Consider the following 24,538-nt stretch of genomic DNA (forward strand, 5'->3'; position numbering starts at 1 on the left):
CAATACTCCAGCTCCTTAACCAATGAAATGTAAACACTTGAATGGTCAACACAACTTTGACCAAACTGCAGACAGGAAATCATGTCATTCTAAGAGTTTTTTTTGTCTGGGGACTCTGAACCCAAATGAACCAGATGGCTGCCGAAGATATGGGTTACTTCTTAATTCTTTACAATTTGCTGCTGTCTGGATGCAAAAGCTATTTGTTTTACAGCAACTCACATCAAATTAAATTTGATGATCTTTTCTGCTGGTCAGACACATTTCTCGGTTAGCTGGCTGGTTGTAAACTGATGCATTCTCAATTAGTGACAACTGCATCCAGCAGCGCTGTTCCTTAACTGTGCTGGTTTTGTTTTTTTTCAGCTCAGTCTGTAAGATGCCTTCCCTCTGTGGATGATTTACTTGCTTTTATAATTTCCCAGTTTAACTTGCATCCTAGCTGAGTGCTTCATCTGGGATGTGTAGAATAATTAGCATTAATTACCAACTGGTTTCAAAGAAACATAAAATACTTCATCCTTACAATGTGGATAAACAGTTCCAACATGTCACACTGAAGTTATTTCACATGTAGGAGTGTGGCACATTCAAGGCTCGGGTTATAGAGTCATAGAGGTATACAGCACGGAAACAGGACCTTCGGTCCAACATGTCCATGCCGACCAAGATGCCCATCTAAGCTGGTCCTATTTTCCCACGTTTGGCCCATATCCTTCTGAACCTTTCCTATCCATGTACCTGTCCAAGTTGCTTTTGAATGTTGTTAATGTACCTGCCTCAACCACTTCCTCTGGCAGCTCGTTCCATATACTAATCACTCTCTGGGTGAAAAAGTTGCTCCTCTGGTTTCTATTAAATCTCTCCCCCTCACCATAAATCTATGCCCTCTGGTTCTTGATGCCCCAAACTTGGGAAAAAGACTGTGTGTATTCACATACAACACAGAAACAGCCCCTTCTGCCCATCATGTCTATGTTGGCCATCAAATACCTAACTATAATAATCCCATTTACCAGCACTTGGTCAATCACCTTCCATGCCTCAGTGAGTCAAATGTTCGCCAGATAGTTTAGAGTACCTGCCTCCACTACCTTCCCAGGCAGTGCTTTCCAGACGTTAACTGCATTTTAGTTGAAGAAATTCTACCTCAGATCCCCTTTAAACTTTTTACTCTTCTCCGTAAACCTATATCCTCTGGTCTTAAACAGGGTATACAGTCTTACTGACTGGTGCGGCAGGCTTAATGAATGAAAGAGCACGGCTTTGCTTATATTTGTTTTCCACATCATAGACACACAGAAATTTACATCACTCAGCTCTGTGTCTTGGTCCTGTACCCTGTGTGTGCTTATGCAGGGGCTTTACATTCATAATACTTATATTCATCATTTTTTGACACTCATTGGAACATTGACGCCAAGATTATGTTTCTGTGAGGAGTGATGCAATTTGTCCAGAAATGTGTAATGGTGCAACTGCCTTTCCACAAACTGTTGAACTTTTTAACCATTACTATTAGTGAGTACTGTGTACTACCATCAATTTTCCATAAAATTCTGGACCAATTTCACGGCACTAAAAGCATTGAGACAACAGTAGCATCTAGCTCCTTGAGCCTTCTCCACCATTCACTGGTGCCCCAGCTGTGTACAAGCTCCAGTCACCAGACTTCGCTTTGTATCCCTTGGGGTTGTGACCCAACAAAAATCTATCTGTCTCAATCCTGAAATCTTCACTTAACAGCCACCTCCTCACTCCCCAGCATTCACCAACCTTCTGACAGGGTGCATCCCTAACTACAGCTAAATTGTAAAGAATTAAAAAGAAACCTATATCTTAGGCAGCCACCTGGTTCAGTTGGGTTCAGAGACCAAATAAAATCTTAGAATGACACGCTTTCCTGTCTGTAAATTGGTGGAATTTGTTCTAACCGTTCAAGTCCTTACATTTCATTGGTTAACGAGCTGGAGTGTTGGCTTTATTGTTCACCAAGGTCACAGAGAATCCATTAACCTTCTGTGCAGAATTAAGTTCCTTGCTCCAAGTTTAAGATAGTGCTCTCTTGTTCTGGACTACCTAGCAGAGAAATAGATTCTCTGTGTTCAAGCTCTTTCATCGCCTCCCCATCTCCCCCTGCAAAAAGCAGTGGGAAAATTGCTCAGGTAGCAAGGTGTCAGGAGAATCAACCATTTGAAAAGCACAGCAGTAACCTTGAGGGTCTTTAAACACTGCAGTGAAACAGAAAATCAAAATAAAGCAAAAGCATCAGCAATAGTCACAGACTTCACCCAACATAGTTGTCCTCACAAAATCAAACCTTATGGCCAGTGTGCCAGACTCCTCCATCACAATCCCTTGATGCATCCTGTCCCATTGACAGGACTCAGCAGAAATGGGGGCACCATGATATACAGGTGGGAGGGTGAAGCCCAGGGAGTCCACAACACTGATTCCAGACCCCATGAAATCTCTTTCCATCAGGTCAAATGGGGTCAAGGAAACCTCATCCATGAGCCTCCATGTAATAGTTTCCTTCCACATTGAACAAGAATTGGAAGCAGAAGGGAAAACAGTAAAATCACAGAATGTACTCTGGGTGAAGGACATTAATGTTCGGCACCAAGACCGGCTTGTCAGCAGCACTACTGATTGAAGCCTAAGAACGGAGCTGACAGGTTTACTCTGTTGCAGGTAGAGAATGAGCCAACACTCAGGATGGTCTCACTCTATCAGAGATATTCCCTCCACCCTGTCTCTGCCCTCTTTGCAGTTTAAAACTAACATGGTTTCTCCGTTTCTCAGTTCTGATGAAAGGTCTTTGAACTGAAACATTAACTTTGCTTCGCTGTCCACAATGGGTGCACGACCTGCTGACCATTCCCAGCTTTTTATAATCTTTTTGCAACGGACAGAACAAAGTGATCTTGCAACCAATGGATCAAACCAAAGTTCTGCAGTCCTACCACATCCAGTCGTTAATGTTGGTGAACAATTAAACAGCCAATGGGAGGAGGAGGCTCAGCAACCTCAGCAATGTCAGGGACCAGCATGAGGGCGAGGGGTAAGGCTGAAGCATTCGCAACAGCGTTCAGCCAGAAGTGCCGAGTGGATGGTCCACCTCGGCTTCCTGATGAGATCCAACGTACACAAAATCACTCTTAAGCCATTTCAAATCACTCCACAAGTTCATTACCGAGAGCACCGGATACAGCAAAAGCTATCAGAATAGAAAGTATCCCAGGCGTAGTACTGAAGATGTGTGCTCCCGAACTATCTGTGCCTCCAGCCAAGCTATGCCAGCACAGTTACAACACTGGCACCCAGCCTGCAGTATGGAAAATTGCTCAGGTGTGTGCCACTCACAGAGAGCAGGACAAATCCAATCCAGCTAACTACTGTCCAAATACTGCTGCGACTGTCAATCATTAGCAAAGTGAAGGAAGTGTCCACAGTGATATCAGTCAGAACTTACTTACAATGAACCTGCTCACAGATGGCCAGTATGTTTTCCTCCAGGGCCACTCAGCTCCAGATCTCAAATATGGACAAAAGAGCTGAATTCCAAAGGTGAGGCTATAGATCGTAGAGTCATCAGCATAGAAACAGGACCTTAGCATATCATGTCCATGCTGACTGTTAATTACCCTCCCACATAAGGAGACACATGAGACTGCAGATGCTGGAATCTGGAGAAGCTCACAAAATGCTGGAGGAACTCAGCAGGTCAGGCAGCACCTGTGGAGGGAACTGGACAGTCAATGTTTCTGGTCAAGACCCTTCATCTCAACTGTCCATTTCCCTCCATAGGTGCTGCCTGACATGCTGAGTTCCTCCAGCGTTTTGTGTGTTACCCTTCTACTTAATTCCATTTACCAGCACTCAGCCCATAAACTTCTATATTTGTGTGCGATTCTGGTTGCCCAAATACAGGAAGGATGTGGAGGCTTTGGAAAGGGTAGAGAAGAGGTTTACCAGGACGCTGCCTGGATTAGATCATATGAGCTATAAGGAAAGGCTGGACAAACATGGGTACTTTTCTCTGGAGCATTGGAAACTGAGGGGAGACCTGCCAGAAGTTTATAAAATTATGAAAGGCATAGATGGAGTATAAAGACAGAATCTTTTTTCCAGGGTAGAAATGTCAAGTACTAGTGGACATACATTTAAGGTGAGGGGAGGGGGAAATTTAAAGAAGATGTGTGGGGCAAGTTTTTCCACATAGAGAATGGTAGGTGCCTGGAACGGGCTGCCAGGGGGAAGAAGATACAATAGTGGAGTTTAAGAGGCTGTCAGATACATGAATCTGCAAGGTACAGAGGCTTAGGGATCACATGCAGGCAGAAGAGGTTTAGTTTCGAGAGACGCAAGAGACTACAGTTACTGGAAACTGGAGCAGCACACAATGTGCTGCCGGAACTAAGCGGGTCATGCAGCATCCATAGGAGGAAAGAAATTATCAATGTTTCAGGTCGAAACCCTGAGATTTAGTTTAATCTGGCATTGTGCTCGACATAGACACCGTGGGCCAAAGGGCCTGTTCCTGTGTTGTACTATTCTATGTTCTACGTTCTATATACTTTGGTGATTCAAGTGCTCATCTAGATACTTCTTAAATGTTGTGACAGTACCCACTTCCACCATCGCCTCAGGCAGTGTGTTCCAGAGTGACTGCCTTTGACATTAAGGCTGTATTTGACTAAATGTGGCATCAAAGGATGTCAGATGATGAAGCATTAACACTGTTTCTCTTCCCACAGATGTGCCCGACCTGCTGAACATTTGTGGCATTTTCTTCTTTTTTTATTTTAGATTTCCAGCATCTGCAGTTTTGTTTTTAGTCAAAGAGCGCTGGCAAACTGAAGTCAATGGGCTTCGGGGCAAAAATACTCCAGTGGTTGGAGTCATACCACACAAGGCAAAGGGGAGATGGTTGTGTTGTGGGAGGTTAATCAGACCAGTTTGAGGACATCGCTGTAAGGGTTCCCCAGGACTGTCTCCTAGGCCCAACCATTATGAGCTACTTCATTAATGATCTTCCTTCTCTCTAAGGTCAGAAGTAAGGATGTTTGCTGATGATTTAACAATATTTAATTCCATTAGCAACTCCTTTGTAAATGAAGCAACCCGTGCCTGTATGCAGCAGGATTTGGACAGCACTCAGCAATTTACAGTGGCCAATTAACCCAGCAACCCACACGTTTTCGGATGTGGGAGGAAACTTGAAAAAGTGGTCACAGGAAGAAAGTGCAAATTCCACACAGAACTGGAGGTTAGGATCAAACCTGCTTTCTGAAGCTGTGAGGCAGCAGCTCCACCAGATGCACCAGTGTGCCAGCTGTATAACAGTCAGCATGGACAAGGTGGGCTAAAGGACCCCCTTCTGTCCTGTGTTACTCTATAACTCTATGGACCTAAGATTGTGATGGAATACATGGACAAATGCAGCTTCAACAACACACAAGAGGCTCAACATCATCCAGGATGAAATAGCCCTCTGAACTGGTACCCAATCCACCGTCCTGAACACACATTCCTTCTGCAACCGCTGCACAGTGGCTGCAGCGTGTACCATCTCAAAATGCACTGCTATTACTCACCCAGTTTACTCCGATAGAAACTCCCAAACCTGCAAGCTGTCCCATGAGGAAGAACAAAGGCTTCAGGCACGTGTAAACAGACCACTTCCACTTCAAGCCACACAAGGTCCAGACTTGGAAGTATGCCTCTGATCCTTCATCATTGTTGGATTCAGAACCCTGGAACTCCTGTCCCAACAATGCAATAGGAGTACCTTCACCAGAAAGGTTCCAGGAGGTCAGGAGGCTGACTCACCACCACCTTCTCAAGGACAATGATGGATGAAAATAAATAGCCTTACCAAACGACACCCAGATCCTGAAAAGTGAGTTAGTGAAAAAAATCAGGCTCAGTTTTTGGTCTTTTCAAACCAATTTCTTTCTGTCTGAAAAATTAAAATTTGCCTGTATGATATTTCACATCATTACACTTTAATTGAGAGTCATCGAGTCATAGTTTGGCCAACCTCATCCATGCTGACCGTGATTCTTAGCTACACTAATCCCACCATAGACCTGTATCCCTCTATCCCTTTCCAATCTAAGTACCTGTCCAAAAGTCTGTTAAACATTATAACCGTATCTGCCTCTACCACCACCTGTTTGAAAATCCTGCCCCTCAGATCCCCTTCAAATTTCTCCCTTTCACCTTATACCTGTGCCCTCTAGTTTTAGACTCCCCCAACCCAAGGAAAGAGACTGACAATCTACCCTACCTATGCCTCCGTAAGATCATCCCTCAGCATCCTACATTCCATTTAGCATGAACCCAACCTACCCAATCTCTCCTTGTAATTAAAGCTCTATTCCAGGCAACATCACGGTGAATCACTTGTTCATTCTTTCTAATGCTACGACATGGTGACCAGAACTGTACACAGTGCTCCAAGTGTGGCTTAACCAATGTTTTGTACAACTGCAATGAGGGCAGGCATGGTAGTGTAGTGGATAGTGTAACGCTCTACAGCGCCAGCGACCCAGGTTCAATTCCATCCGCTGTCTGTAAGGAGTTTGTACATTTTCCCCTTGTCTGCGTGGGTTTCTTCTGGGTGCTCAGGTTTCCTCTCACATTCCAAAGATGTACAGGTTAGGAAGTTGTGGGCATGCTATGTTGGCGCCAGAAGCGTGGCGACACTTGCGGGCTGCCCCCAGAACACTCTACGCAAAAATATGCATTTCACTGTGTGTTTCAATATACATGTGACTAATAAAGATATCTTATCTTATCTTATCTTATATTATCTTATCTTATATGACATCCCAGCTCTTATACTCAATGTCTCAGCCTGTGAATGCAAGCTTACTGAATGCCTTCTTTGCTACCCTATCACCTGTGTCGTCCATTTCCAAGGAACCTGAACCTGCAATCCAAGGTCCCTCTGTACATCAAGATTCTTGAGTTCTCTCTCATTTACTCTACATATCCCGTTAATATTTGACAGCCCAAAATAATTACCTTGAGGTGTCAGACTATTGATTCAGAATCCAACAGAAATCAGTCCACAGACATTCTCATCTAAGTCATTTGACAAAAAACAAAGGCAGCAATACCAATCCCTACAGTACACCACTGGTTACAGACATCCAATCAGAAAAACACTCCTTGACCACCACCCTCTGCTTCCAAGCCCAAGGCCAATTTTGGATCCAGGTTGCCTACTCACCTTGAACCCCCTGTGGAGGAACCTTCTGGACCAGCGTACCAAGCAGGACTTCATCAAAAACCGTGCTAAAGTCCATGCACACCACATCTACCGCCCTGCCTTCACCAATTTTCTTAGCTCCTTCCTCATGCTTTACATGCACCTATTCACAAAAACTTGCAAAAAATATGTTTTAACCTGATCAGGAACAGGTGTCCGCAGAGCTACAATTTATAATGCAGGAAACAAATCCTCCGTTGCTCTTTATAAGCGCTATTGAAAATGAATTTCCCCATAGCCCTGTGCATTCCCCAGGCCCTTATATTTTTCAACATTTTCTTAAAAGTGACAAAGGATTCCATATTCAAACAAAACCTTGTGTTCTAGCCTCAGACTGAGAAGCTTTCTAAGGCAGCAAATTGTAGCCTGGATTTTCTTCAGTGAACAAAACCCTGTGAATCCCACCCACAACTGTGATTGATTTGTCAATTATAAAAAATGACGTGCATCCCGCAATCCCACACGAATACTCCTAAGCACAAAACAGCAATAAATCAGCCTAAAGAATGCAGTAAGGAAATGCTGAACTCACCCTGGTGTAACTTTAAGATTAAAAGTTTTACCCCATTTCACCATCGTTCATGCACATCAGGCATCATGTGTTTGAAAACCTCCAGCAGGGAAGATTTTCAATTTTTAATGGGACTTAGGCTTTGCCTAAAAAATGTATTAAAAGAAACAAATAAAACCGAGCAGATCTGAGACAGGATTAATTCAAAGGATAACATCCCAAAAAACTGCAATTACACTATCAGAGAAAATGACCTTGCTTCCTGCTGCACCTAAAATCTGGTCACAACTTAGTCAACCCTTGGACAAGTGTTGCAGGAGGAGGCTGCGCCTGGGAGAGAAGGGGGTGGTTAGGTTCATTCATGTAGGAGGGTTGATGGATGGAAGTACGAGCTGGACATGATTGGGGTGCATTGTAGTCATAGCTTTACTCTTCAATGCCCAGAATTCTATCAGCTTTTCAGTCACATAATCTGTTTGCAACCAGATTGTGGATGTATTTGGCCGCAAGTGAAAAGGCAACCCTCAAACCATGTTGGAATCACCCTCTGTGCAAAAGCTTTTCTTCTATGTTTTTTCTTTTTTCACCCATTGCGAACCCTCATTCTGTTCTTTCCCATATTAATTCAGAACCCAGTGAAAATAATCATTCATGACTCATTGCCGGTAATCCTATCATCATTTTTTTACTTTGCCATTCAACCTTCTTCACTCGTCTTATTTTCTGTGAAAGATGTCGCCTTTTCTGAAACAAATACCGTCTACTTCTGTTCTCGTTCTAATAAAGCACTGCACCACTGCTGTGTTCTCATGTGGTGGCATTGCATGGGTTAAGTGCACACAGAGCTTGCCTGTAATGTTCTAACGTACTCTATGAATACTAGAATGGTGCTGTGACTGAACCAATGGGAGAGGCTAATTCTGCACATTGGGGTCTCGTAGAATTTGTGACGGATCAGTTTAATTCAATATCAAGAGATCAGCCCTAAACTGCTTACACTTATTTCAGTTAAAAGCCTAAATAACGTTGAAAGCAGAAGGACCTTGATTTCACTTTCATAGCTTGGTTGGAGCATAGGGCTGACAAAAGTATCGAGTGGAATAATGCAGTTTGGAAAGAGGGCGTTCAGCCCATCATGCTTATGCTAGATCTTTCATCGAGCTTTAAACTCACTGGGTTCTGAATTAATATGGGAAAGAACAGAATGAGGGTTCGCAATGGGTGAAAAAAGAAAAAATGTAGAAGAAAAGCTTTTGTATCAGCTGCTTTCTGCACGCCTTCACCCCATGACCCCCAACACCACCCTCAATAGAAGTGCATTCCACACCATGGCAACTTGCTGTATCAGTAACATATTTCCCCTGGTTACATAAAATTCTTCTGCCAGCCACCTTAAATCTTTCTCATTTGGATGCCAACTCTTCAGCCACTAGAAGGGGTTTCTTTGCACCATCAACACCTTTCAACAATCGCCTCTCGATTTTCTTGTCTCTAAGAGAACAGTCCCAGCTGTTTCATGTTTCCGTATGACTCTAGCTCCTTATCCCTGGTCCCTTCTGTCTCTCTCCAAGGTGATGATATCTTTCCTAAAGTGTGGTGACCAGAAATGAGCACAGCCTCTAGTAAAGGCAAAATTCCTCTCTTGACTCCTTTATTCTAGTTAGAATCCAATTTTTTAGACACAAAGGACTGCAGATGCTGGAACCTGAAGTAAAAATCATCTGCTGGAGGAACTCAGCAGGTCAAGAAGCATCCGTGGGGGGAAAAGAATTGCCGACGTGATCCTGATGAAGGGTCTCAACCTGAAACGTTGACAATTCTTTCCCCCCAGAGATGCTGCTCGACATGCTAAGTTCCTCCAGCAGTTGTTTTTTTTTTGCTCTAGTGTCTGATTTTGTTTTTAGAATTCACTCAACTTATCTTGCCATCTTCAGGGATATGTGTACATTCATCCCCAATTCTGGAACCCCTGAAGCTGTATCAATGGGTTCATATTGTCTCTCCTCATTTTTCCTACCTGAATGAATTACTATGTGTTTCTGTGAAATTTCATTTCCCCGACCCATCTGTGATCTCCTGAAATAATAACACACAATGCTGGAGTGACTCACTGGTCCACGCAGCGTCTGTGAAGGGAGAAACAGAGTTAACTACTTCAGGTCAATGAATTTTAACTTTGTTTGTCTCTACACAGATGCAGATTGTTCTGCTGAGTATTTCCAGCATTCTCTGTTTTTATTTCAGATTTCCAACATCTGCAGTGTTTGCTTTTTGATCTATGCCTTCTTGTGATCTTCTATCTCATTGTTTACTCAGTTTTAAGTTCAGTGTCATTTTTAATTTTTCAAATTTGCCTTGTGTTTCCAAATGTAGGTCATCAACATATATATCAAAACTTGAAGTGCTCCTGAAGTCAACCTAAAGATTGCCTCTGTATGTTGTCTCTAGGCTGAAAAACAACCTTTCCTCATGGCTGTCTGTTTTCTGCCTCCTAACCAGTTTTGCCTCCACACTGCAACTGTCCCTTTAATGAATCGGGCTTTAATTTTATGAGCATGTGTCTGATATCCCCTTGGGTGAAAGAAAAAGTGTATCTGATCTACACTCTCCTGTGGGTAATACCCAACATCTCCGAATCACTGAAGTTGCCAAGGTATAACAGGTTTCAACCAAAGTCTCCAAAGCCCCTGGCTAAGCAATATTCTAATGTTCTCTTCACTAATGAGGCAGTTTACAGAGCAGAGCTGATAATCTTGTCATGACTGTGAGGAGTGGAATGGCTTCCCCAGGACACTGTGCATGGAGCTGAGTAGGCGATGTAAAATGAAGCAGTAATGTATCAGTGGGTGTGAGCAGCAGCAGGAATGATGGATAGCTGGTGAATTTAATGCTCCGTCAGGAAGTACAACCGAGCTCTCTGTGCTAGCTCTCCTTTTAAATGGAGTCTTTCTCCAAATGGGTGTATCTTTGGCGAGACTACAGACTATGAAATGTACTTGGACCAGTTCTAATCCTGACTGAATGTCACATTTGTGTACTCGTCTTCTAATAACCTGCACTTCAGTGTCACAGGTCCAAGGGGGGATAACTTCATAACTGACTAAGGAATCCCTGAGCTCTATGGAGCTTAAAGTGGTTGTGAAAGTGGTCGTGTTCATATATATATGTATACGCACGCACACACACACACACACACACACACACACACACACACACACACACACACACACGCACGCGCACACGCACACACACACACACACGCACGCACACACACACACACACACGCACAAACACACACACACTCAAATCCACACCACTCCCCAACTCTCACTCAAATCAACACTCACACCATCCAGACCTACACCCAAATTCACGACCAAACCCACACTCATACCGACGTTTAAACCCACACCAACACCCACTGCAGAGGGTTGTGGACACAGCCCAGCACGTCACAGAAACCAGCCTCCCCTCCTTGGACTCTGTCTTTACCTCTCGCTGTCTTGGTGAAGCAGCCAGCATAATCAAAGACCCCACCCACCTGGGTCATTCTCTCTTCTCTCCTCTTCCATCAGGTAGAAGATACAGGAGCCTGAGGGCACGTACCACCAGGTTCAAGGACAGCTTATTTCCCTTATACGATGAGATGGACTCTGACCTCACAATCTACCTTGTTGTGACCTTGCACCTTATTTTCTACCTGTACTGCACTTCCTCTGTAGCTGTGACACTTTACTCTGTACTGTTATGTTTTTACCTGTGCTACCTCAATGCACTCTGTACTAACTCAATGTAACTGCACTGCGTACGATTGGTATGCAAGACAAGCTTTTCACTGTACCTTGGTACAAGTGACAATAATAAACCAATACTAATACCCACACAGACCCACACTCAAATCTTCCACACACGCCTCCATTCCAAAACCACATCCACACCCTCGCAACCCACATGTAAACCAACATTACCACCTAAACCCACACCACCCACAGCCCAGCCTCTGACATCATTGCTAGTTTCCTATTCACTCTGGTGAAGTGTGACACCCCCTCCCCTGTCCTGCCCCAGAGAAATGCCTTGGCTCCCTTTTCTGGAAGATGGGCTCCTCCTAGAGCCACATCGCATCACCAACTCTGCACTTTGCTATAATTCCCCTTATCCCCCTCTCCATCTCCTCAGTTACTCCAAGCCCCTGTGCCGACAGATGTCTCCCAGTGTTGGTGATGAGTGGGGGAGAGGGAGGATTCTGTGAAGCCAGTGCAGGGCTATTGCACTGGATAAAAGCTCTGGCACTGAGTGGAAACATTGACACTGGATTGCTCTGTTAGCACTGCATAGAGCAACAACTGACATTGGATTGAACTCCTGGCACGGGGCATAACCAATAGCGCTGGATAGCTGTGATAGCACTGAACTGCTGACACTGGGTAGCTCCACTGACACTGGGTGGAAGTGCTGGCACTTGGCAGCTCCACTGGATCTTCAAACTGCAGTTGTGGGTGGTGCCCAGCGCGAGCTGCTGGGGGACTGGTCCCCTTCAGCACTGTGGATCCCTGAGCCCCTATTCAGTCCCACACAGCCCAACATCTTAGGGTGGCCCAGAACTGCAATGTTACGGAGATACAGTAAGGGAACAGACGCTTTGGTCCATTGAGTTCACACCAGCCATCAAGCACCTGTCTACACTCATCCTGTTTGGTTCAACTCCCCCCATCCCCACACTCTACACTAAGAGGCAATTAACTGACCAACCTGTACATCTTAAGGATGTGGGAGGAAACTGGAGCACACAGGGGAAACACACACCGTCACAGGGAGAACATTCATACCTTCCTAATGCAGGCAAATGGGATTAGTATAGATGGACAAAAAGGTCATCATGGACATAGTGGGCTGAAGCACCCGTTTCTGTTCTGTATGACTATGACCTAAGATCAGGATGGAACCATAGTCACAGGTGCTCTGAGGCAACAGCTCTACTGTGCCACCCAACTCAATTCCGGCCACTGTCTGTAAGGAGTTTGTACGTTCTCCCCGTTTCTGCGTGGGTTTCCTCCGGGTGCTCCGGTTTCCTCCCACATTCCAAAGACGTACGGGTTCGGAAGTCGTGGGCATGCTATGTTGGCACCTGAAACATGGCGACACTTGCGGCCTGCCCCCAGAACACTACGCAAAAAGATGTACTTCACTGTATGTTTCGATGTACATGTGACTAATAACGATATCTTATCTTATCTTGTCTTCTCTTAACTTTCCTGGATGTCTTTGTCTTGTGGTTTAGGATCTTTTACATCCAAAAAAATGGTGTACAGAATGTCAAGGTAACATCTGGTCCAAAGTATAACACCTCCAACAGTTCATCAGTATACACTAGAACATTTGCCTCAATTTTAGGCTTTAGGATTTGGAATGGAACATGAAGCACAAGTTTTGGACTTGGAATGGGAATGTTCCCACTGCACCATGGCTCTCAGCATTTGCCTCTAATATATGGATTTTTTTAAAAAAAACGTTAATCAGATTTGGAGTTACCAGCTCCTATTCAGCAGGCTTCATTCTGCATTTTAAACTACATTTAATATAAAATGCAGATTTCCTAGTGTTCAAATCTCAGAAACCAATACATGGAATTAAATACAAAGTAAAGTTGTTCTATTTTACAAATAGGTTCCGTGCCTTTGGACAATCATTTAATATCAGGAATTGAACTGCCAAGCAGAATTCCAGTGATAGTGCAGGTTGTGTGGGCAAATTATTTTAATTAAATCAACTTTTAACTCTGTCTGTATGAATAAAGAAAGGTTAAAAATTAAAATTTAATAAGGGCTGTTTTAAAAATGGCATTAATAAACCATGCAATGAATTAATAAATCCAGAACCATGTATCAATCAATATTTAAAGAAACAATATTTAATAAGGAATTGAATCCATTAATATCTGAACTAGATCAGACAAAGGCTTAGTACATCTGATAAATGAAAGGAAATAAAGGAAATATTAAAACTGAGATACACTGAGCTGAACAAGAGAATGACCGTCCGTTGTACATAGGTTTCAAGGGGGCTGGCAGCAGTGACATTGTGAGCAACAGGGGGTTTAAGCAGTCAATTATACAGGAGATTACAGAGGGAATAAGAATGGATCCTAAAGTTACTCATGGAGGGACTGAGGTAGGTAATACAAAGGGTAATAGAAGACTTGCTGTGAGTTAGATAATCGGTAAAAAGGTTGCTGGCAATTCACATTTATTCTGGTTCCTGTAAAATCTTACCCTTTACAGAACAAAATGCATTCAAAATGACACAATTATTACAATGCATTAAAGCTGAGACCCCATGTTGTTTAGAAATGTTCAAGCAGTAGATACAGCACCAAGGTTATGTACATATTACCCATCTTGATAATCCACACTCGGCTCAGTAAGCATCAGAATTAGTCAACCCCTCAGCTATTTCACTTCAACCCTGTTCCGTTCCCTCTCCTGTACTCATGGCCAAAAACTTCTTTGTGTTTTGTTTGCCTGAGCTCCCATATTTTCTTCTGCAAGTAGCCGTACGTTCCTTTCCCATCTTCTGTTATCCCTGAATTGAATTCTTCACTGCTTGTTTTATTCCAGTTTATCCATTGGATTGAGGCAAATATAGTTTTAAATTTAATTCCATGATTTAACCCTTTCCTTAACCCATATAAATAGTATATATCCATTATTAAAAATCTTCCAAGTGCACACGCATGTTGTGATTACATACTTCAATCTGCACAATCAATCTATACATGAAATAGAAAACGACAGACATAATTTGGTCAAGGTATCATTATCTGAGCCTATATTTGACTCTAATTTCTTGGTTTTGTTTGGTGTTAGTCACTCCCTCAACTGCTGTGGCACTTCTGTGAAAAATGACTGATGAAGACTTCATATATCCCTCACATTAGCTTAATTCAAAGGATTTAACAATAGTGCTCTTTTGTCACCTGAACCAGATCTTTATGTCTTTAAATTGAGCACATTGCTTTTCTTGAAGGTGAACTGAGATGATATTTAAAGACATGAAGTCCTGATATGATCCATTAAATCCATCTATTTCATGATGTTAAAAAATACAATAGCAGTCAATCTACAATAGAATCCTCAGAGTACAATCAATAAAACTTACCTTTTTGAAATAACAAAAAGTAGAGAATATGCAGGATATCTTAGACTTTGAAAATGAAGTTTATTCTTGTGTTGTGGGTGCTGTTGGAAGAGTTGACATGTACTGTACTGTACTATGTACCCTGAGAAAGAGGCTGGTGCTGTGTAAGGTTGGGAGATTCCTACCTCCGTAACACATTGGTGAAGCAGTTTTTTTTCCACGATAATCCAATAAATTGTGGTCACTTTGACAGATACTAGTGCAAATTTAAAATAAAAGTAAATTCATGATGGGATATGAACCAACATTCCCTGGAGTATTTGTCTAGTAGCATGAACACTGTAGCTGTCTATCCTCAACGACTTCAAAACATTCTCTTCTGAGCTCTTGAACCTTCTTGCAGTCTTTAGTTACAGGCTGCTGATAGCTGCACTGTCTCTGTTCAAAGCTTTGACTTTGAGCTCCAAGCTGGTATCCAAAGGGATAGTCATACCCAATGGGTTTGAATCGTAGCTACTTATTGTTCCATTTGTGGTGTTCACAACAAAACAAAACAGATTCTGTCTCCAGTATGGGAGAGTCTGACCAGGGTGGCAGAGTAGTGCAGCTCATAACACACTTGTCTAACAGCGCTGGAGACTCAGATTCAGTCCTCACCTTGGGTCCTATCTGTGTGGAGTTTGCACGATCTCCCTGTGACTGAGTGGGTTTCCTCTGAGTGCTCCAGTTTCCTCTCGCATCCCAAAGACATGCAGATTGCTAGGTTAATTGGCCACCATAAATTGCCTCTTGTATGTAGGTTTGAGGTCGAATCTGGGGGGAGTTGATGAGAATTTGTGAAAAATTTTTAAACATGGGATTATTGTAAATGGGTGGTTGATGGTTGGCATGGAGACAGTGGGTCAAAAGGCCCATTTCCATGCAATATGATCCTATTAATCTATGACTCTGTCTCCCCTGGGAAGTAACGTTAACATCATTGGGTCTTCTCACCATTAACTTCATTGACCAGAAACTTAGCTGGATGAGACACATAAAACAGGACAGAAGCTGAGTATCCTGCAACAAGTGAATCATTTCCTGAATCTCTGAAGCATTTCTACCATTTACAAGGCACAATTCAGGAGCAAGGTGGACTACTCCACTTGTCTGGAAGAATTATGAGGGGTATAGATAGGGTGAATGCATGCAGGCTTTTTCCCCTCAGGTTGGGTGAAAGGTGAAATATTTAAGGGAAATCTGAGGGGGAACTACCTCACTCAGCGGGTGGTGCGAGTGTGGAACGAGCTGTCAGCGGAAGTGCTGGATGCGCGTTCAGTTGTAACATTTAAGAGAAGTTTGGATAGGTGCATGGATGGGAGGGGTATGGAGGGCTGTAGTCCAGTTGCAGGTAGATGGGACCAAGCAGAAAACCAGGCCGGCATGGACTAGATGGGCCAAAAAGCCTGTTTCTGTGCTGTCGTGCTTTATGACTGTAATTCAGGTCCAACACCACTCAAGAAGCCTGACACCATCCAGAACAAAGCAGCCTGCTTGATTAGATCACAAGATCACAAGATCACAAGATAAGGGAGCAGAAGCAGGCCATTCGGCCCATCGAGTCTGCTCCAAGGAAAAGGGAAAAAGAAATGGGGTGGGAAAAAAAGAGAGAGAAAAAAAAAACTATTCTAATCCCATTTGCCAGCCTTATCCCCATATCCCTTGATACCCTGACTATTTAGATATCTGTCTATCTCCTCCTTGAACACCCCCACTGATCTGGCCTCCACTGCTGTGCGTGGCAAGGAGTTCCACAATTTCACCACCCTCTGGGTAAAGAAACTTCTCCTCATCTCTGTCTTGAAACTGTACCCTCTAATTCTAAGATTGTGCCCTCTGGTCCTGGACACGCCCACCAAGGGAAACAGCCTAGCCACATCTACTCTATCCTTACCTGTCAACATTTTAAATGTCGCTACGAGGTCCCCTCTCATCCTTCTGTACTCCAGCGAGTACAGTCCAAGAGCCGACAAACGCTCATCGTACTTAAGCCCTTTCATTCCTGGAATCATTCTCGTAAATCTCCTCTGAACCCTCTCCAACGTCAGCACATCCTTCCTAAGATGCGGGGCCCAAAACTGCGCACAGTATTCCAAATGAGGCCTCACTAGCGCCCCGTAGAGCCTCATCAACACTTCCTTACTTTTATACACTATACCTCTCGAGATGAATGCCAACATAGCATTCGCTTTCTTAACCACCGATCCAACCTGGTGGTTAACTTTTAAGGTATCTTGTATAAGTACCCCCAAGTCCCTTTGTACTACCGCACTATCAATCTTCTCTCCTTCTAGATAATAATCTACCCGCTTATTTCTACTTCCAAAGTGTACAACTGCACATTTCTCAACATTGAATCTCATCTGCCATTTTCTTGCCCATTCTCCTAAACTGTCTAGGTCCCTCTGCATTCTTTCTATTTCCTCTATGCTCCCTACTCCTCCACTTATCTTGGTGTCATCCGCAAACTTAGCCACACAACCATTTATTCCATCATCCAAATCATTGATGTACAAGGTAAAAAGGAGAGGCCCCAACACCGACCCTTGCGGCACACCACTAGTAACCGGTAACCAACCAGAACGAGATCCTTTTATTTCCACCCTTTGCTTCCTGCCAACCAGCCAATTCTCCACCCATTTTGCTACCCTGCCCATAATTCCATGACCTCTCATCTTATTAATCAGTCTCTTGAGAGGCACCTTATCAAAGGCCTTTTGAAAGTCTAAATACACAACATCTACCGCCTCTCCCTTATCCACCCTACCTGTGATTTCTTCAAAAAACTCCAATAGGTTGGTCAGACAGGACCTCCCCTTCACAAAACCATGTTGACTAGGTCCTATCTTGCCTTGCGCCTCTAGGTATTCGGTAACCTCCTCCTTGAGGATAGACTCCAATAATTTTCCCACCACTGACGTCAGACTAATAGGTCTGTAATTGCCTTTGTGCTGCCTCCCACCTTTCTTATATAACGGAACTACATTCGCTACCCTCCAGTCCTCCGGAACCATGCCAGAATCTATCGATTCCTGAAAAATAATCGCCAACGCCTCCGCTATCTCCACAGCCACCTCCTTCAGAACCCGGGGATGCACCTCATCCGGTCCGGGAGACTTATCAGCCTTAAGCCCCTTTAGTTTTCCAAGCACCTTCTCCCTATTAATCTCAATTGAACTCAGCTCCAATTCGTGAGACTCCTGACTAATGGGCACATTGCTTATGTCCTCCACGGTGAAGACCGATGCAAAATATTCATTCAATTCCCTTGCCATCTCACTATCATCCATTATAATACCTCCTGCACCGTTATCAATTGGTCCTATGTCAACCCGTGTCTCTCTTTTATTCCTTATGTATTTAAAAAAACTCTTAGAATCCTTCCGAATGTTGTCCGCCAGCTTCCTTTCGTAACTCATCTTTGCTTTCCTAATGACCTTCTTAGTTTCTCTCTGCAGATTTTTAAAATCGTTCCAATCTTCTGTTTTCCCACTAATTTTTGCTACTTTGTACGCCGCCCCTTTTGCTTTTATTTTATCCTTCACCTCCCTCGTTATCCACATCTGTGCCTTTTTTCCATTCAAAACCTTCTTTTTTCTTGGAATATATCTGTCCTGCATTGTCCTTATTTCCTGTAGAAATTTCTTCCATTTTTCCTCTGCCGTCCCTCCAGCTAACTTACTCCTCCAATCAATTTGGGCCAACTCATCTCTCATACCTTTGTAATTTCCCTTATTCCACTGAAATATCGATACACCAGTTATCAGCTTCTCCTTCTCAAACTTGAAACTAAACTCAATCATATTGTGATCACTTGTTCCCAGTGGTTCCTTTACCTTTAGTTCCCTAATCACCTCGGGTTCACTACACAGCACCCAATCCAAAACAGCCGATCCCCTGGTGGGCTCCTCAATAAGTTGCTCCAGAAAAACATCCCTTAGACATTCCACAAACTCACTCTCCTGAGTACTACCGCCTTGCTGCATTTCCCAGTCCACCTTCATGTTAAAATCCCCCATAATTATCTTCACATTGTCACTCTGAGATGCTTTTTCTATCTCAATCTGCAACTTATGGTCCACTTCCTGACTGCTGTTCGGGGGCCTATATATGACTGCTATTATTGTTCTTTTACCCTTGCTATTTCTCAGCTCCACCCATAAGGATTCCACCTCCTCTGACCCAATGTCCTTCCTTTCTATTGATTTTATATCGCTACTAACCATCATGGCCACACCTCCCCCTCTGCCTACCCTCCTATCCTTCCTATATACTGTATACCCCTTGACATTCAGTTCCCAATCACATCCATCATGAAGCCACGACTCAGTGATTGCAACGATGTCATATTTATTAACCTGTAGTTGTGCCACTAGGTCATCTACTTTATTCCTGATGCTACGTGCATTTAAATATAGTATGTTTAGACTGGTATCTGCTATTGATTTTATTGTACCTTTATTGATCAGCAGATTATCCTGACTTTCTACCTGTCCATCCTTCTTACTATCTTCGCTACCTACTATCTTAGACATGTTCGTGTAGACCTCATCCCCTATCCTAACATTCGGTATCCGAACATCCTCATCCCCGATCCTAACATTCTGTATCCTAACATCCGGATTTGTTGTACTTCTATTATTCAGTAAATTATCCTGACTTATCACCTGCCTGAGTAGGGGGGCTGCACTGGGTACCATTCACAAGATGTACTTCAGCAACTCACCAAGGATACCATAAGAGCACCTCCCAAACCTATCACAACCAAGCAATTAGAAGATTAAGTGCAACCAGCGTGAGGGGACACCATCATCTGCAAATTCCCCTGCAAATCACACAATATGTTGACTCCGAAGTATATCACCATATTATCACTGGATCTAAATATTGGAACTTCTTACCCATCAGCACTGTGGAACTTCCTTAAAACAGGGAGGTGCCAGTGGTTCAATAAAACAACTTACTACTGCCCTCTTGCGGGCGATTGGTGATGGGCAATAATTGCTGGTATTTGCAGTGGTGTTTACATTCTCTAAGTTAATGAGCAGATGATCAGATTAGATGGCTCATCCTGACCAGATCAATTGACTTGACCTCTTTTTGCATTTCTCTCCCAGGTTATTTCTGTTTTCACCTTTTCTCTCCTTCTGATAAGGTTCATTCTGGCTGGTGGTCTCACAGACATCGACCTGCGGAGGTCCATTCCTCAATCTTCAGCTCCAAAAGTAACTATCAATCAAATATTCCAGCATGGGAGTCACCACAGTTGAGACTCTGGCTCGTGCTGAATTGATATTGAAGTCATTTCAATGGGCAGGCAGCACGGGGCTGATGTGTGACTGCACAGCCATGAACAGGCAGAGGTTTACCTTACACTGCAGACTGCATACTCATTTTTAAGGTCAGTCGACTTTGGCTTCCTCAAAGTCCTACTTATTGACACAGGGAAAGGTTATTGGGTTCATTATTATCATCATCTGGTGAGGTAAACTCCCCCTCCCCAAACCAAAAGTATTCATCAATCAGGGAGTTCCAGATGTAATCACGTGGCTTGGAGCAGACCTGGAATTGAATCCAGTCCTCCTGGTGAAGATCTACCCCCAAAGACCCCTAGGGAGGACTTGGGGAAATTATGCTATTTCTACAGGACATTGAACCAGTGTAAAAGATTGGGAGAACATGAGGAATGCCTTTCTGAGATAACTTCACTCCTTTAAGTCTGGGCCCATGTGCCTCCCTGATTGAACCTTTGCTGGTCAGGCTTCAGAAATCACGGCCCTAAGCTCCAAATTATTTCCCTCAGTGTGTCCTTGTGTCTAACTCTCTTTTCAGGTGCCTAAAACCTGTCTCTTTGACCAGGCTCTTACATGTCTTGATACCTCCTTATATGAATCGGTGCGAATGTTGTCTGATGATGTCAATGTGAAATGATCCGGGACACTCTCCTATGTTAAGGGCTTGGTATAGAAGTCTGAAACAAACACAGGCAGCATTTACAGAAAGTAAAACAGGGCTAATGTCCCAAAGACCAGAACCTTTGTCAGAATCAGTTCTAAAGAAGGGTCATCAACCTGTTTCTTTCTCCACAGATGCTGCCTGACCTGCTGAGTGTTGTCAGTGTTTTCGATTCTTGTTTCAGATTTGCAGCAATTGCAGCTCTTGTTTGATTTCTGCTTGATCAGGATACATTGCGTTGTTTTTGGAAAATAAGTAACAAAGGTGGTAAAAAGGTGTTTCATCTGTTACAAAGGTGGCACCGGAGAGGGTGACCTTTTTGTGTGCTGCTCCGAAGGGAGTTATCAAATACTCCCATTTACAACAACTACGGCTGAAATCTGCAGTCACAGAGACTGCAGCAGGCAACATTGTTTGGTGTTATTTACAAGAATGAGCCATCTTCAGAACCTGAAGACTCAGGACCCCAGACCACCCTGGGAGTGGGGTGCTGCAGCTGGAAGCTCAGGGAACGTCTCCATGGTTTCAGGAACTGTGGCTGCAAGTAAAACTGAACCCCCGGCCCCACCCCCCTCCCCACCCTCACCATCCTCCTGGCTAGTGTACAGTCTCTGGAAAATAAAATTGAAGACCTCAGAGCAAGACTGCAGTCCCAGAGAGACATCAGGGATGTTGTGTGCTCTGTTTCACAGAGTCGTGGCTCATCCCCAGCACTCCGGACACAACGCTCCAGACCAAGGGCTTCGCCACCCACCGCATGGACTGGATGGTGGCATCAGGTAAAGGCAGAGATGGTGGCATTTGCTTTGTGATTAACTCTTCCAACCTGGAACATCTGGAGGTCAAGTGTCATCAAGGGAGTCTGCCAAGGGAGTTCTTTTATCTGCCAAGGGAGTTCTCCACCATCATCCTGGTAGCAGTGTACGTTCCACCCCTGGCAAATGTCAAACTGACACTGGAGGAGCTGAGAACTGTGATCAGCAGTCACGAGACAGCGCACCCTGACGCCTTCCCGATCATTGCGGGGGACGTCAGCCAGGACAGCGTGAAGAAGTCTCTGACAAACTACCACCGACATGTGGAACCAGAGGAGCCAACGCACTCAATCACTGTTACACCACCATCAAGAACGCTTACCGTGCCGTCTCGTGCCCGCACTTTGGCAGGTCTGATCACCTGACTGTACTTCTACTCCCAGTGTATAGGCAGAGACTGAGGACCACAGCACCAGTGGTGAGGACCACTAAGGTCTGGTCAAGGGAGGCGGAGGAGCGTTTACAGGACTGCTTTGAATCAGTGGATTGGACCATATTCAGGGATTCATCTTCGGATCTGAATGAATATGCCACGGCCATTACCGACTCCAGCAAGCCCTGCGTGGATGAGTGTCGAGAACATACTGAGTCTTCCCAAACCAGAAGCCCTGGATGAACCAGGGGATTCACAGTCTGCTCTGGGATAGATCTGTGGCGTTCAAGACCAGTGATCCAGAACCCTACAAGAGGTCCAGGTATGACCTATGGAAAGCCATCGTGAGAGGGAAAAAGTAATTCTGTGTGAAGTTAGAGACACAATTGGATGCATGACAGCTGTGGCAGGGTTTGCATGCCATTACTTGCTATAAGGCGAAACCTAACAGCATAAATGGCAGTGATGTTTTGCTCCCCCGATGAGCTCCACGCCTTTTATGCATGCTTTGTAAGGAAGAATAACACTACACCTGTGCGAATCCCCACAGCATCTGGCAACATTGGCTTTGTGAAGGGAAGATCTTGCCTCACAAGCCTGATAGAGTTCTTTGAGGAGGTGACCAGGAAGATTGATGAGGGTAGTGTAGTGGATGTGGTCTACATGGATTTTAGTAAGGCGTTTGATAAGGTACCGCATGGTAGGCTTCTTCAGAAGGTCAGAGGCCAAGGGATCCAGGGAGACTTGGCAGTGTGGATACAGAATTGGCTTGCCTGTAGAAAGCAGAGGGTTGTGGTGGAGGGAGTGCATTCAGATTGGAGGGCTGTGACTAGTGGTGTCCCACAGGGATCGGTGCTGGGACCTCTGCTTTTTGTGATATTTATTCATGACTTAGGTGAGAGGGTGGAAGGGTGGGTTAGCAAGTTTGCAGATGACACAAAGATCGGTGGTGTTGTGGATAGTGTGGAGGGCTGTCGAAGCATACAGAGGGATATTGATAGGATGCAGAGCTGTGCTGACAAGTGGCAGATGGAGTTCAATCCGGAGAAGTGTGAGGTGGTACAAGGTAAATGGTAGGATACTGGGCAGTGTGGAGGAGCAGAGGGATCTGGGGGTTCATATCCACAGATCACTGAAAGTCGCCTCACTATTAAGAAAGCTTATGGGATGTTAGCTTTCATAAATCATGAGATCGAGTTTAAGAGCCTCGAAGTAATGATGCAGCTTTCCAAAATTCTGGTTAGGCCACATTTAGAGTACTGTGTCCAGTTCTGGTCGCCTCATTATAGGAAGGATGTGGAGGCATTGGAAAGGGTGCAGAGGAGATTTACCAGGATGCTGCCTGGATTAGAGAGTATGGATTATGAGGAGAGACTAAAGGAGCTAGGGCTGTTCTCATTGGAGAGAAGGAGGATGAGGGGAGACATGATAGAGGTATACAAGATATTGAGAGGAATAGATAGAGTGGACAGCCAGCGCCTCTTTCCCAGGGCACCAATGCTCAAAAGAAGGGGACATGGCTTTAAGGTAATGGGTGGGAAGTTCAAGGGAGACGTCAGAGGGAGGTTTTTCACCCAGAGAGTGGTTGGTGCATGGAATGCACTGCCTGGGGTGGTGGTGGAGGCTGATACGTTGGTCAAGTTCAAGAGATTGTTAGATAAGCATATGGAGGAATTTAAGATAGAGGGATATGTGGGAGGAAGGGGTTAGATAGTCTTCGGTGTGGTTTGAAGGTCAGCACAACATGGTGGGCCGAAGGGCCTGTATTGTGCTATATTGTTCTATGGTTCTGTGGTCCTAACCCTGTGATCTCTGTCTCAAAGGCTGATGTCAGAACATCCATTAAGAGGGTGAACCCTTGCAAGGCGTCAGGCCCCAATGATGTACATGGCAGGGTAATGAAAATCTGTGCAGATTAACTGGCTAGAGTGTTCAAGGACGTCTTCAACCTCTCACTGCTGCAGTTGGAAGTTCCCACCTGCTTCAAAAGGGCATCAATTATACTGGTGCCCAAGAAGAGCAGGGTGAGCTGTCTCAATGACTATGGCCCGGTAGCACTCACATCTACTGTGATGAAATGCTTTGAGAGGTTGGTCCTGGCTAGAATTAACTCCTGCCTGAGCAAGGACCCACTGCAATTTGCCTACTGCCGCAACAGGTCTACAGCAAATGCAATCTCACTGGCTCCCCACTCAGCTTTGGAGCACGTAGACAACAGCAAAACGTACGTCAGGCTGCTGTTTATTGATTACAGCTTGGCGTTCAACACCATCATCCCCTCAGTACTAATCAACAAGCTTCAAAACCTGGGCCTCTGTACCTCCCTCTACAACTGGATCCTTGACTTCCTTATCGGGAGACCACAGTCAGTGCGGATCAGTAGTAACATCTCCTCCTCGCTGACAATCAACACAGGCTCATCTCAA

The sequence above is a fragment of the Pristis pectinata genome, chromosome 27, assembly GCF_009764475.1.
Source record: "Pristis pectinata isolate sPriPec2 chromosome 27, sPriPec2.1.pri, whole genome shotgun sequence".
NCBI lineage: Eukaryota > Metazoa > Chordata > Chondrichthyes > Rhinopristiformes > Pristidae > Pristis > Pristis pectinata.